The sequence below is a fragment of the Oncorhynchus gorbuscha genome, linkage group LG03 (assembly GCF_021184085.1).
Source record: "Oncorhynchus gorbuscha isolate QuinsamMale2020 ecotype Even-year linkage group LG03, OgorEven_v1.0, whole genome shotgun sequence".
NCBI classification, from domain to species: domain Eukaryota; kingdom Metazoa; phylum Chordata; class Actinopteri; order Salmoniformes; family Salmonidae; genus Oncorhynchus; species Oncorhynchus gorbuscha.
This window is the reverse complement of record NC_060175.1, coordinates 32,594,633-32,606,656: the sequence shown is the minus strand read 5'-3', so window position 1 is coordinate 32,606,656 and position 12,024 is coordinate 32,594,633. Positions and strand designations below refer to the sequence as shown.

The 12,024-nt window shown below is 40.4% G+C and overlaps 1 protein-coding gene across 4 annotated transcripts in view; it reads left to right on the top strand.

The window, feature by feature from the left end:
* LOC124031235 (sodium channel protein type 8 subunit alpha-like) overlaps nt 1–12,024 on the top strand; it is a 167,616-nt gene that overhangs the window by 5,982 nt on the left and 149,610 nt on the right. The window lies entirely within an intron of this gene.

Here is a 12,024-nt window from a genome sequence, read left to right as displayed (position 1 = left end):
AACAATATTACACACCTCACTCACATTATGGGCTGAAAAAGAATAAGACACCTGTACCATGTACCATGTACCATGTACCATACCAGATATAGAGTTGAAATGTTTTCCATTTTAAGTTTGCATTCCAGTATTACACTTTATATACATGACAGAAGACTGAAATACAACACAACCGTTTGGCATAGAAACACCAGATTTACAACAGTTTTAAATGTTTATGTTTGTGTTCCACATCGTTGTACCGGTCATGAAAATAGGGTTATGGCACAGAGTCAACAGCAAAGACGACCTTGAGGTGGGTTATTGCTCTTTAATAGTTTGACCACTGGGAGAGGCAATTAGAGCCAGTCGATTCCTAAGAAGGCTCACATAGTGCTCAAAAGTATGTTCTGAATGCTCTGGCAAGCACAATTACCCAGAAGATGCTGGTGGATCCAGTAACACTGCAGTGAATGTCTGGAGCTCTGGACCGCAGGCCTGTTTGGTAATGCTTATGTAGTCTTATCTGTTGATTGATGCTCTATGTTGCTGCACTTACTGGAAATGTGCTGGTGGATGCTGGCAGCAGAGATGAGACCAACCGGCCTCTCTGAATATGTGCTATCAGTGCTCCTGCTAATTGAATTTGCTAGTGAGGAAAATCGCACTTGGATCATGAGGGTGTTCTGTCGAAGCAGACAGTCTGCATGTGTGTGTGTGTGTGTGTGTGTGTGTGTGTGTGTGTGTGTGTGTGTGTGTGTGTGTGTGTGTGTGTGTGTGTGTGTGTGTGTGTGTGTGTGTGTGTGTGTGTGTGTGTGTGTGTGTGTGTGTGTGTCTAGGTTTCTGTGTAGGAGAATGTGGTGTGTGTGTGCAAGTTTATGCATTTAGTGTATGTACATTTCCCTGCATACTGTGCATTTCGCACAACTTCATAGTATTTTTGCATGGGATACTTTTCCCTGCCTACTTGTACCAATTTGAAGGAGATAGCAGCTGTTTTGTTTGTTGCATGGCTTCCTTAAAAATACAACCACCATATCGTATCATGATTCATGCCAAACACCACATATGCCCAGTTTGTATGCATACACAACAATTAAGAGCTCCCATTTAGCATAAGTCAAATGGTTGCTTCCCCTACCAGCCCAGGGCACAACAGTACAGTTTCCCTTTCAGTTTAGGCCCCTCTCCCCTCAGCCTCCAGCCCCCAGTATAATCCAAGCCTAGGAGAGGAGAGGAGGGGCTGGCTGCACCTTGAGGGTGGTAGAGGTGAGGAGCAGCCTGATTCCTGGGCCAGCTGGCTGTACTTGGCTGAGTTGCTGGGCTGAGCTGGGCTGGGCAGGGCTGGAGAAAGGGTTAAGCTGAGCTGGATGGCTAGACTGAGCTGCAGGCTAGGCTAGGTTAGGATGGAGGTGGGGCTGGGATGGGTTTTCTAGCCTGTAGGATAATCTAGGGCCTGCAGGGCTATAGAGATCCACTCAGCAGTGTGTGTGTCTCCTATGATCTAATGATCCATGGACTTCTATGATGGCAGCCAGAGGAGGAGTGATGGCGAGGTACAATTGCTGCGTCTGCCCCCCTGTCCTTCATCCTCCCCTCTTCCTTACCCCATTGCCCTATCTGTTATGCTTGGCTCTCTCCTTCTTCTGCCTCTGCTCCCTTGTTCCTTTGTTCTCTCCTCCCTGTCCTTGAGGAGGGACAGAGGTAGACTCGTTCATCAGGTGGTGCTCAGGGCTCCCTCGTGCACACCTCTCTCATGTCTGGAGCTGTGTCTGTCTCAGTGACCTCCCTCCCTAGATCTCTGTGTGTGTGTGCATGTGTGTGTGTGTGTGTGTGTGTGTGTGTGTGTGTGTGTGTGTGTGTGTGTGTGTGTGTGTGTGTGTGTGTGTGTGTGTGTGTGTGTGTGTGTGTGTGTGTGTGTGTGTGTGTGTGTGTGTGTGTGTGTGTGTGTGTGCTATCACGCTTCTCCCTCACTCTGCCCTCCCAAGGACTCTTACCTTTGTGATACACACACTGCAGGCCGGGCTGTGTGTGTGTATCAATTACATAAGAGGACCCGGTAGAGAGCAGAGCGCAAGTCACTGACCTGCTGGGACCAGGATGGTCTGGGACAGACAATGGGCCTCCGCCTCCCTGGCCATTCAGAGCGTTTTACTACCACCCTCCCTCCCCTCTCCCATCCACACCTTCACCTTTCATGACACCTATGGGAGGCCCGGCATGCATATTCATTTGTCACCTCAAAACCTCCTCCTCCTCAATCTCTCAACCTCTTTTATCTCTCTACCTCTCCAGGTTTCTCATTCTCATTCTCTCCTCTACTCGACCGCCAATTCCCCTATCCCCTCCCGCTCTCCCCACCTCCATGTTTGCAAGCTTGCGTATGGCCGTGTGTGTTGCTGTCAGCTGCAGTGAAACCTGATCACAGCACTCATGAATCGAGTAGGGGAAGAGGGGAGCGGTGCCGGTGAGGGAAAAGTGCAGTCACTGCACTTTCTCTTCTCCCCTGGCTGTGGTGGATGTGTGTGTTAGTGTGTGTGTATCTGTGCATGCGAGCATTTGTGCAGGCGTATGTGCACGCATGTGTGTGTGTGACAGTGCATGTGTGTGTGAGTACGTGTTTGTTGAAGATGAGGTTGAATTTAAGTTGTGCAAGTGCATGTGTGTGGGAGGAGCCACAGTGAATGTTGTGTGTGCGTGCCCGACAAACATGTTGACCTGGACCCTTCGTAATTTTTTAAACTTAATTTCACCCACATGATGTCCCAGGTCTAAATCACAAGGGAACAATGAAAAAATACAGTGTAACTGATTTGGAGGTCCAGAGTTGAGTTTGAGGGAACTAGACAATACAGCACTATTGGTTGTTTAATACAGCATACAGTACATAGAATCTACAATAGCTTAAGCCTGGTTGTTAGATATGTTTGTGCTTCAGACAAGCTAAAACAGGTATGGTCTAGTGACCAAGTGGATTTGAAAGAATGTTGCACTGTTTGGTGTAACCAGCATCTCTCCTGCTAGCCATTCTATCTCTATGGTGTAGTACTGTGGCCAATGTGAAATGGCTAGCTAGTTAGCGGTGGTGCGCGCTATCAGTGTTTCAGTCGGTGACGTCACTCGCTCTGAGACCTAGTAGTTGTTCCCCTTGCTCTGCAAGGGCCGTGGCTATTGTGGCGCGATGGGTAACGATGTGAGTGACTGTGGTTGATGTGTGGTTTGAGCCCAGGTTGGGGTGAGGAGAGTGACGGAAGCTATACTGTTACAATAGCATTGACCCCCGAAGCCATTTTATCTCTATGGTGAAGTAGCATTGACCCTTGCTAGCCATTCATACACTGTAAAAAGTGGGACAGCACTGTTGTTCATCCGAAGTGATTTTTCTGATGGGTATGAACCAAATGATGATGTAACCAGAGTCTCTATTGCTAGTCATTCTACCTCTGTGATGTAACCAGAGTCTCTCCTGCTAGTCATTCTACCTCTGTGATGTAACCAGAGTCTCTCCTGATAGTCATTCTACCTCTGTGATGTAACCAGAGTCTCTCCTGCTAGTCATTCTACCTCTGTGATGTAACCAGAGTCTCTCCTGCAAGTCATTCTATCTCTATGATGTAACCAGAGTCCCTATTGCTAGTCATTCTATCTCTGTGATGTAACCAGAGTCTCTCCTGCTAGTCATTCTACCTCTATGATGTAACCAGAGTCTCTATTGCTAGTCATTCTACCTCTGTGATGTAACCAGAGTCTCTATTGCTTGTCATTCTGTCTCTATGATGTAACCAGAGTCTCTCCTGCAAGTCATTCTATCTCTATGATGTAACCAGAGTCCCTATTGCTAGTCATTCTATCTCTGTGATGTAACCAGAGTCTCTCCTGCTAGTCATTCTACCTCTGTGATGTAACCAGAGTCTCTCCTTCTAGTCATTCTATCTCTATGATGTAACCAGAGTCTCTATTGCTTGTCATTCTGTCTCTATGATGTAACCAGAGTCTCTATTGCAAGTCATTCTATCTCTATGATGTAACCAGAGTCTCTATTGCTAGTCATTATATCTCTATGATGTAACCAGAGTCTCTATTGCTAGTCTTTCTATCTCTATGATGTAACCAGAGTCTCTATTGCTAGTCATTCTATCTCTATGATGTAACCAGAGTCTCTATTGCAAGTCATTCTATCTCTATGATGTAACCAGTATTTCTCACGCTAGTCATTCTATCTCTATGATGTAACCAGAGTCTCTATTGCTTGTCATTCTATCTCTATGATGTAACCAGAGTCTCTATTGCTAGTCATTCAATCTCTATGATGTAACCAGTATTTCTCCTGCTAGTCATTCTATCTCTATGATGTAACCAGAGTCTCTATTGCTAGTCATTCTATCTCTATGATGTAACCAGTATTTCTCACGCTAGTCATTCTATCTCTGTGATGTAACCAGTCTCTCTTGCTGGTCATTCTATCTCTATGATGTAACCAGAGTCTCTATTGCTAGTCATTCAATCTCTATGATGTAACCAGTATTTCTCCTGCTAGTCATTCTATCTCTATGATGTAACCAGAGTCTCTATTGCTAGTCATTCTATCTCTATGATGTAACCAGTATTTCTCACGCTAGTCATTCTATCTCTGTGATGTAACCAGTCTCTCTTGCTGGTCATTCTATCTCTATGATGTAACCAGAGTCTCTATTGCTAGTCATTATATCTCTATGATGTAACCAGAGTCTCTATTGCTAGTCATTCTATCTCTATGATGTAACCAGTCTCTATTGCTAGTCATTCTATCTCTATGATGTAACCAGACTCTCTCCTGCTAGTCATTCTATCTCTATGATGTAACCAGTATTTCTCATGCCAGTCATTCTATCTCTATGATGTAACCAGACTCTCTCCTGCTAGTCATTCTATCTCTATGATGTAACCAGAGTCTCTATTGCAAGTCATTCTATCTCTATGACGTAACCAGTCTCTATTGCTAGTCATTCTATCTCTATGATGTAACCAGTATTTCTCACGCTAGGCATTCTATCTCTATGATGTAACCAGAGTCTCTATTGCTTGTCATTCTATCTCTATGATGTAACCAGAGTCTCTATTGCTAGTCATTCAATCTCTATGATGTAACCAGAGTCTCTATTGCTAGTCATTCTATCTCTATGACGTAACCAGAGTCTCTATTGCTAGTCATTCTATCTCTATGATGTAACCAGAGTCTCTATTGCTAGTCATTCTATCTCTATGATGTAACCAGAGTCTCTATTGCTAGTCATTCAATCTCTATGATGTAACCAGTATTTCTCCTGCTAGTCATTCTATCTCTATAATGTAACCAGAGTCTCTATTGCTTGTCATTCTATCTCTATGTTGTAACCAGTATTTCTCATGCTAGTCATTCTTTCTCTATGATGTAACCAGAGTCTCTATTGCTAGTCATTCAATCTCTATGATGTAACCAGAGTCTCTATTGCTAGTCATTCTATCTCTATGACGTAACCAGAGTCTCTATTGCTAGTCATTCTATCTCTATGATGTAACCAGTATTTCTCACGCTAGTCATTCTATCTCTATGATGTAACCAGAGTCTCTATTGCTTGTCATTCTATCTCTATGATGTAACCAGAGCCTCTATTGCTAGTCATTCTATCTCTATGATGTAACCAGAGGCTCTATTGCTAGTCATTCAATCTCTATGATGTAACCAGTATTTCTCCTGCTAGTCATTCTATCTCTATGATGTAACCAGAGTCTCTATTGCTTGTCATTCTATCTCTATGATGTAACCAGAGTCTCTATTGCTTGTCATTCTATCTCTATGTTGTAACCAGAGTCTCTATTGCTTGTCATTCTATCTCTATGATGTAACCAGAGCCTCTATTGCTAGTCATTCTATCTCTATGATGTAACCAGAGGCTCTATTGCTAGTCATTCAATCTCTATGATGTAACCAGTATTTCTCCTGCTAGTCATTCTATCTCTATGATGTAACCAGAGTCTCTATTGCTTGTCATTCTATCTCTATGATGTAACCAGAGTCTCTATTGCTTGTCATTCTATCTCTATGTTGTAACCAGAGTCTCTATTGCTTGTCATTCTATCTCTATGACGTAACCAGTCTCTATTGCTAGTCATTCTATCTCTATGATGTAACCAGTATTTCTCACGCTAGTCATTCAATCTCTATGATGTAACCAGAGTCTCTATTGCTAGTCATTCAATCTCTATGATGTAACCAGTATTTCTCCTGCTAGTCATTCTATCTCTATGATGTAACCAGAGTCTCTATTGGTAGTCATTCTATCTCTATGATGTAACCAGAGGCTCTATTGCAAGTCATTCTATCTCTATGATGTAACCAGAGTGTCTATTGCTAGTCATTCTATCTCTATGATGTAACCAGAGTCTCTATTGCCAGTCATTCTATCTCTATGATGCAACCAGAGTCTCTATTGCTAGTCATTCTATCTCTATGATGTAACCAGAATCTCTATTGCTTGTCATTCTATCTCTATGATGTAACCAGAATCTCTATTGCTTGTCATTCTATCTCTATGTTGTAACCAGAGTCTCTATTGCAAGTCATTCTATCTCTATGATGTAACCAGAGTCTCTATTGCTAGTCATTCTATCTCTATGATGTAACCAGTATTTCTCACGCTAGTCATTCTATCTCTGTGATTTAACCAGTCTCTCTTGCTGGTCATTCTATCTCTATGATGTAACCAGAGTCTCTATTGCTAGTCATTATATCTCTATGATGTAACCAGTATTTCTCACGCTAGTCATTCTATCTCTATGATGTAACCAGAGTCTCTATTGCTAGTCATTCTATCTCTATGATGCAACCAGAGTCTCTATTGCTAGTCATTCTATCTCTATGATGTAACCAGAATCTCTATTGCTTGTCATTCTATCTCTATGACGTAACCAGAGTCTCTATTGCTAGTCATTCTATCTCTATGATGTAACCAGTATTTCTCACGCTAGTCATTCTATCTCTATGATGTAACCAGAGTCTCTATTGCTTGTCATTCTATCTCTATGATGTAACCAGAGCCTCTATTGCTAGTCATTCTATCTCTATGATGTAACCAGAGGCTCTATTGCTAGTCATTCAATCTCTATGATGTAACCAGTATTTCTCCTGCTAGTCATTCTATCTCTATGATGTAACCAGAGTCTCTATTGCTTGTCATTCTATCTCTATGATGTAACCAGAGTCTCTATTGCTTGTCATTCTATCTCTATGTTGTAACCAGAGTCTCTATTGCTTGTCATTCTATCTCTATGATGTAACCAGAGTCTCTATTGCTAGTCATTCTATCTCTATGATGTAACCAGAGTCTCTATTGCTAGTCATTCAATCTCTATGATGTAACCAGTATTTCTCCTGCTAGTCATTCTATCTCTATAATGTAACCAGAGTCTATTGCTAGTCATTCAATCTCTATGATGTAACCAGTATTTCTCATGCTAGTCATTCTTTCTCTATGATGTAACCAGAGTCTCTATTGCTAGTCATTCTATCTCTATGACGTAACCAGAGTCTCTATTGCTAGTCATTCTATCTCTATGATGTAACCAGTATTTCTCACGCTAGTCATTCTATCTCTATGATGTAACCAGAGTCTCTATTGCTTGTCATTCTATCTCTATGATGTAACCAGAGTCTATATTGCTTGTCATTCTATCTCTATGATGTAACCAGAGTCTCTATTGCTAGTCATTCTATCTCTATGATGGAACCAGTGCCTCTATTGCTAGTCATTCTATCTCTATGATGTAACCAGAGTCTCTATTGCTAGTCATTCAATCTCTATGATGTAACCAGTATTTCTCCTGCTAGTCATTCTATCTCTATGATGTAACCAGAGTCTCTATTGCTAGTCATTCAATCTCTATGATGTAACCAGTATTTCTCCTGCTAGTCATTCTATCTCTATGATGTAACCAGAGTCTCTATTGCTAGTCATTCTATCTCTATGATGTAACCAGTATTTCTCCTGCTAGTCATTCTATCTCTATGATGTAACCAGAGTCTATATTGCTTGTCATTCTATCTCTATGATGTAACCAGAGTCTCTATTGCTAGTCATTCTATCTCTATGATGGAACCAGTGCCTCTATTGCTAGTCATTCTATCTCTATGATGTAACCAGAGTCTCTATTGCTAGTCATTCTATCTCTATGATGTAACCAGAGTCTCTATTCCTAGTCATTCAATCTCTATGATGTAACCAGTATTTCTCCTGCTAGTCATTCTATCTCTATGATGTAACCAGAGTCTCTATTGCTAGTCATTCAATCTCTATGATGTAACCAGTATTTCTCCTGCTAGTCATTCTATCTCTATGATGTAACCAGAGTCTCTATTGCTAGTCATTCTATCTCTATGATGTAACCAGAGTCTCTATTGCTAGTCATTCTATCTCTATGATGTAACCAGTATTTCTCACGCTAGTCATTCTATCTCTGTGATGTAACCAGTCTCTCTTGCTAGTCATTCTATCTCTATGATGTAACCAGACTCTCTCCTGCTAGTCATTCTATCTCTATGATGTAACCAGTATTTCTCACGCTAGTCATTCTATCTCTATGATGTAACCAGAGTCTCTATTGCTAGTCTTTCTATCTCTATGATGTAACCAGAGTCTCTATTGCTAGTCATTCTATCTCTATGATGTAACCAGAGTCTCTATTGCAAGTCATTCTATCTCTGTGATGTAACCAGTCTCTCTTGCTAGTCATTCTATCTCTATGATGTAACCAGACTCTCTCCTGCTAGTCATTCTATCTCTATGATGTAACCAGTATTTCTCACGCTAGTCATTCTATCTCTATGATGTAACCAGAGTCTCTCCTGCTAGTCATTCTATCTCAATCATGTAACAACAGTCTCTATTGCTAGTCATTATATCTTTATGATGTAACCAGAGTCAGTATTGCTAGTCATTCAATCTCTATGATGTAACCAGTATTTCTCCTGCTAGTCATTCTATCTCTATGATGTAACCAGAGTCTCTATTGCTAGTCATTCTATCTCTATGATGTAACCAGAGTCTCTATTGCTAGTCATTCAATCTCTATGATGTAACCAGTATTTCTCCTGCTAGTCATTCTATCTCTATGATGTAACCAGAGTCTCTATTGCTAGTCATTCAATCTCTATGATGTAACCAGTATTTCTCCTGCTAGTCATTCTATCTCTATGATGTAACCAGAGTCTCTATTGCTAGTCATTCAATCTCTATGATGTAACCAGTATTTCTCCTGCTAGTCATTCTATCTCTATGATGTAACCAGAGTCTCTATTGCTAGTCATTCTATCTCTATGATGTAACCAGTATTTCTCCTGCTAGTCATTCTATCTCTATGATGTAACCAGAGTCTCTATTGCTAGTCATTCAATCTCTATGATGTAACCAGTATTTCTCCTGCTAGTCATTCTATCTCTATGATGTAACCAGAGTCTCTATTGCTAGTCATTCTATCTCTATGATGTAACCAGTATTTCTCACGCTAGTCATTCTATCTCTGTGATGTAACCAGTATTTCTCACGCTAGTCATTCTATCTCTATGATGTAACCAGAGTCTCTATTGCTAGTCATTCAATCTCTATGACGTAACCAGTATTTCTCCTGCTAGTCATTCTATCTCTATGATGTAACCAGAGTCTCTATTGCTAGTCATTCTATCTCTATGATGTAACCAGTATTTCTCACGCTAGTCATTCTATCTCTGTGATGTAACCAGTATTTCTCACGCTAGTCATTCTATCTCTATGATGTAACCAGAGTCTCTATTGCTAGTCATTCTATCTCTATGATGTAACCAGAGTCTCTATTGCTAGTCATTCTATCTCTATGATGTAACCAGAGTCTCTATTGCTAGTCATTCTATCTCTATGATGTAACCAGTATTTTTCACGCTAGTCATTCTATCTCTATGATGTAACCAGAGTCTCTCCTGCTAGTCATTCTATCTCAATCATGTAACAACAGTCTCTATGCTAACATTATATCTTTAGTCTCTATTGCTAGTCATTCAATCTCTATGATGTAACCAGTATTTCTCCTGCTAGTCATTCCATCTCTATGATGTAACCAGAGTCTCTATTGCTAGTCATTCTATCTCTATGATGTAACCAGTATCTCTATTGCTAGTCATTCTATCTCTATGATGTAACCAGTATTTCTCCTGCTAGTCATTCTATCTCTATGATGTAACCAGAGTCTCTATTGCTAGTCATTCATCTCTATGATGTAACCAGTATTTCTCTATTGCTAGTCATTCTATCTCTATGATGTAACCAGAGTCTCTATTGCTAGTCATTCTATCTCTATGATGTAACCAGAGTCTCTATTGCTAGTCAGAGTCTCTATTGCTAGTCATTCTATCTATCTCTCTATTGCTAGTCATTCTATCTCTATGATGTAACCAGAGTCTCTATTGCTAGTCATTCTATCTCTATGATGTAACCAGTGTCTCTATTGCTAGTCATTCTATTGCTAGTCTTCTATCTCTATGATGTAACCAGTATTCTATTGCTAGTCATTCTATCTCTATGATGATGTAAGTCATTCATCTCTATTGCTAGTCATTCAATCTCTATGATGTAACCAGTATTTCTCCTGCTAGTCATTCTATCTCTATGATGTAACCAGAGTCTCTATTGCTAGTCATTCTATCTCTATGATGTAACCAGTATTTCTCCTGCTAGTCATTCTATCTGCTAGTCATTCTATCTCTATGATGTAACCAGAGTCTCTATTGCTAGTCATTCAATCTCTATGATGTAACCAGTATTTCTCCTGCTAGTCATTCTATCTCTATGATGTAACCAGAGTCTCTATTGCTAGTCATTCAATCTCTATGATGTAACCAGTATTTCTCCTGCTAGTCATTCTATCTCTATGATGTAACCAGAGTCTCTATTGCTAGTCATTCTATCTCTATGATGTAACCAGTATTTCTCACGCTAGTCATTCTATCTCTGTGATGTAACCAGTCTCTCTTGCTAGTCATTCTATCTCTATGATGTAACCAGACTCTCTCCTGCTAGTCATTCTATCTCTATGATGTAACCAGTATTTCTCACGCTAGTCATTCTATCTCTATGATGTAACCAGAGTCTCTATTGCTAGTCATTCTATCTCTATGATGTAACCAGAGTCTCTATTGCTAGTCATTCTATCTCTATGATGTAACCAGAGTCTCTATTGCTAGTCATTCTATCTCTATGATGTAACCAGTCTCTCTTGCTAGTCATTCTATCTCTATGATGTAACCAGACTCTCTCCTGCTAGTCATTCTATCTCTATGATGTAACCAGTATTTCTCACGCTAGTCATTCTATCTCTATGATGTAACCAGAGTCTCTCCTGCTAGTCATTCTATCTCAATCATGTAACAACAGTCTCTATTGCTAGTCCTTATATCTTTATGATGTAACCAGAGTCAGTATTGCTAGTCATTCAATCTCTATGATGTAACCAGTATTTCTCCTGCTAGTCATTCTATCTCTATGATGTAACCAGAGTCTCTATTGCTAGTCATTCAATCTCTATGATGTAACCAGTATTTCTCCTGCTTGTAATTCTATCTCTATGATGTAACCAGAGTCTCTATTGCTAGTCATTCAATCTCTATGATGTAACCAGTATTTCTCCTGCTAGTCATTCTATCTCTATGATGTAACCAGAGTCTCTATTGCTAGTCATTCAATCTCTATGATGTAACCAGTATTTCTCCTGCTAGTCATTCTATCTCTATGATGTAACCAGAGTCTCTATTGCTAGTCATTCTATCTCTATGATGTAACCAGAGTCTCTATTGCTAGTCATTCAATCTCTATGATGTAACCAGTATTTCTCACGCTAGTCATTCTATCTCTGTGATGTAACCAGTATTTCTCACGCTAGTCATTCTATCTCTATGATGTAACCAGAGTCTCTATTGCTAGTCTTTCTATCTCTATGATGTAACCAGAGTCTCTATTGCTAGTCATTCTATCTCTATGATGTAACCAGAGTCTCTATTGCAAG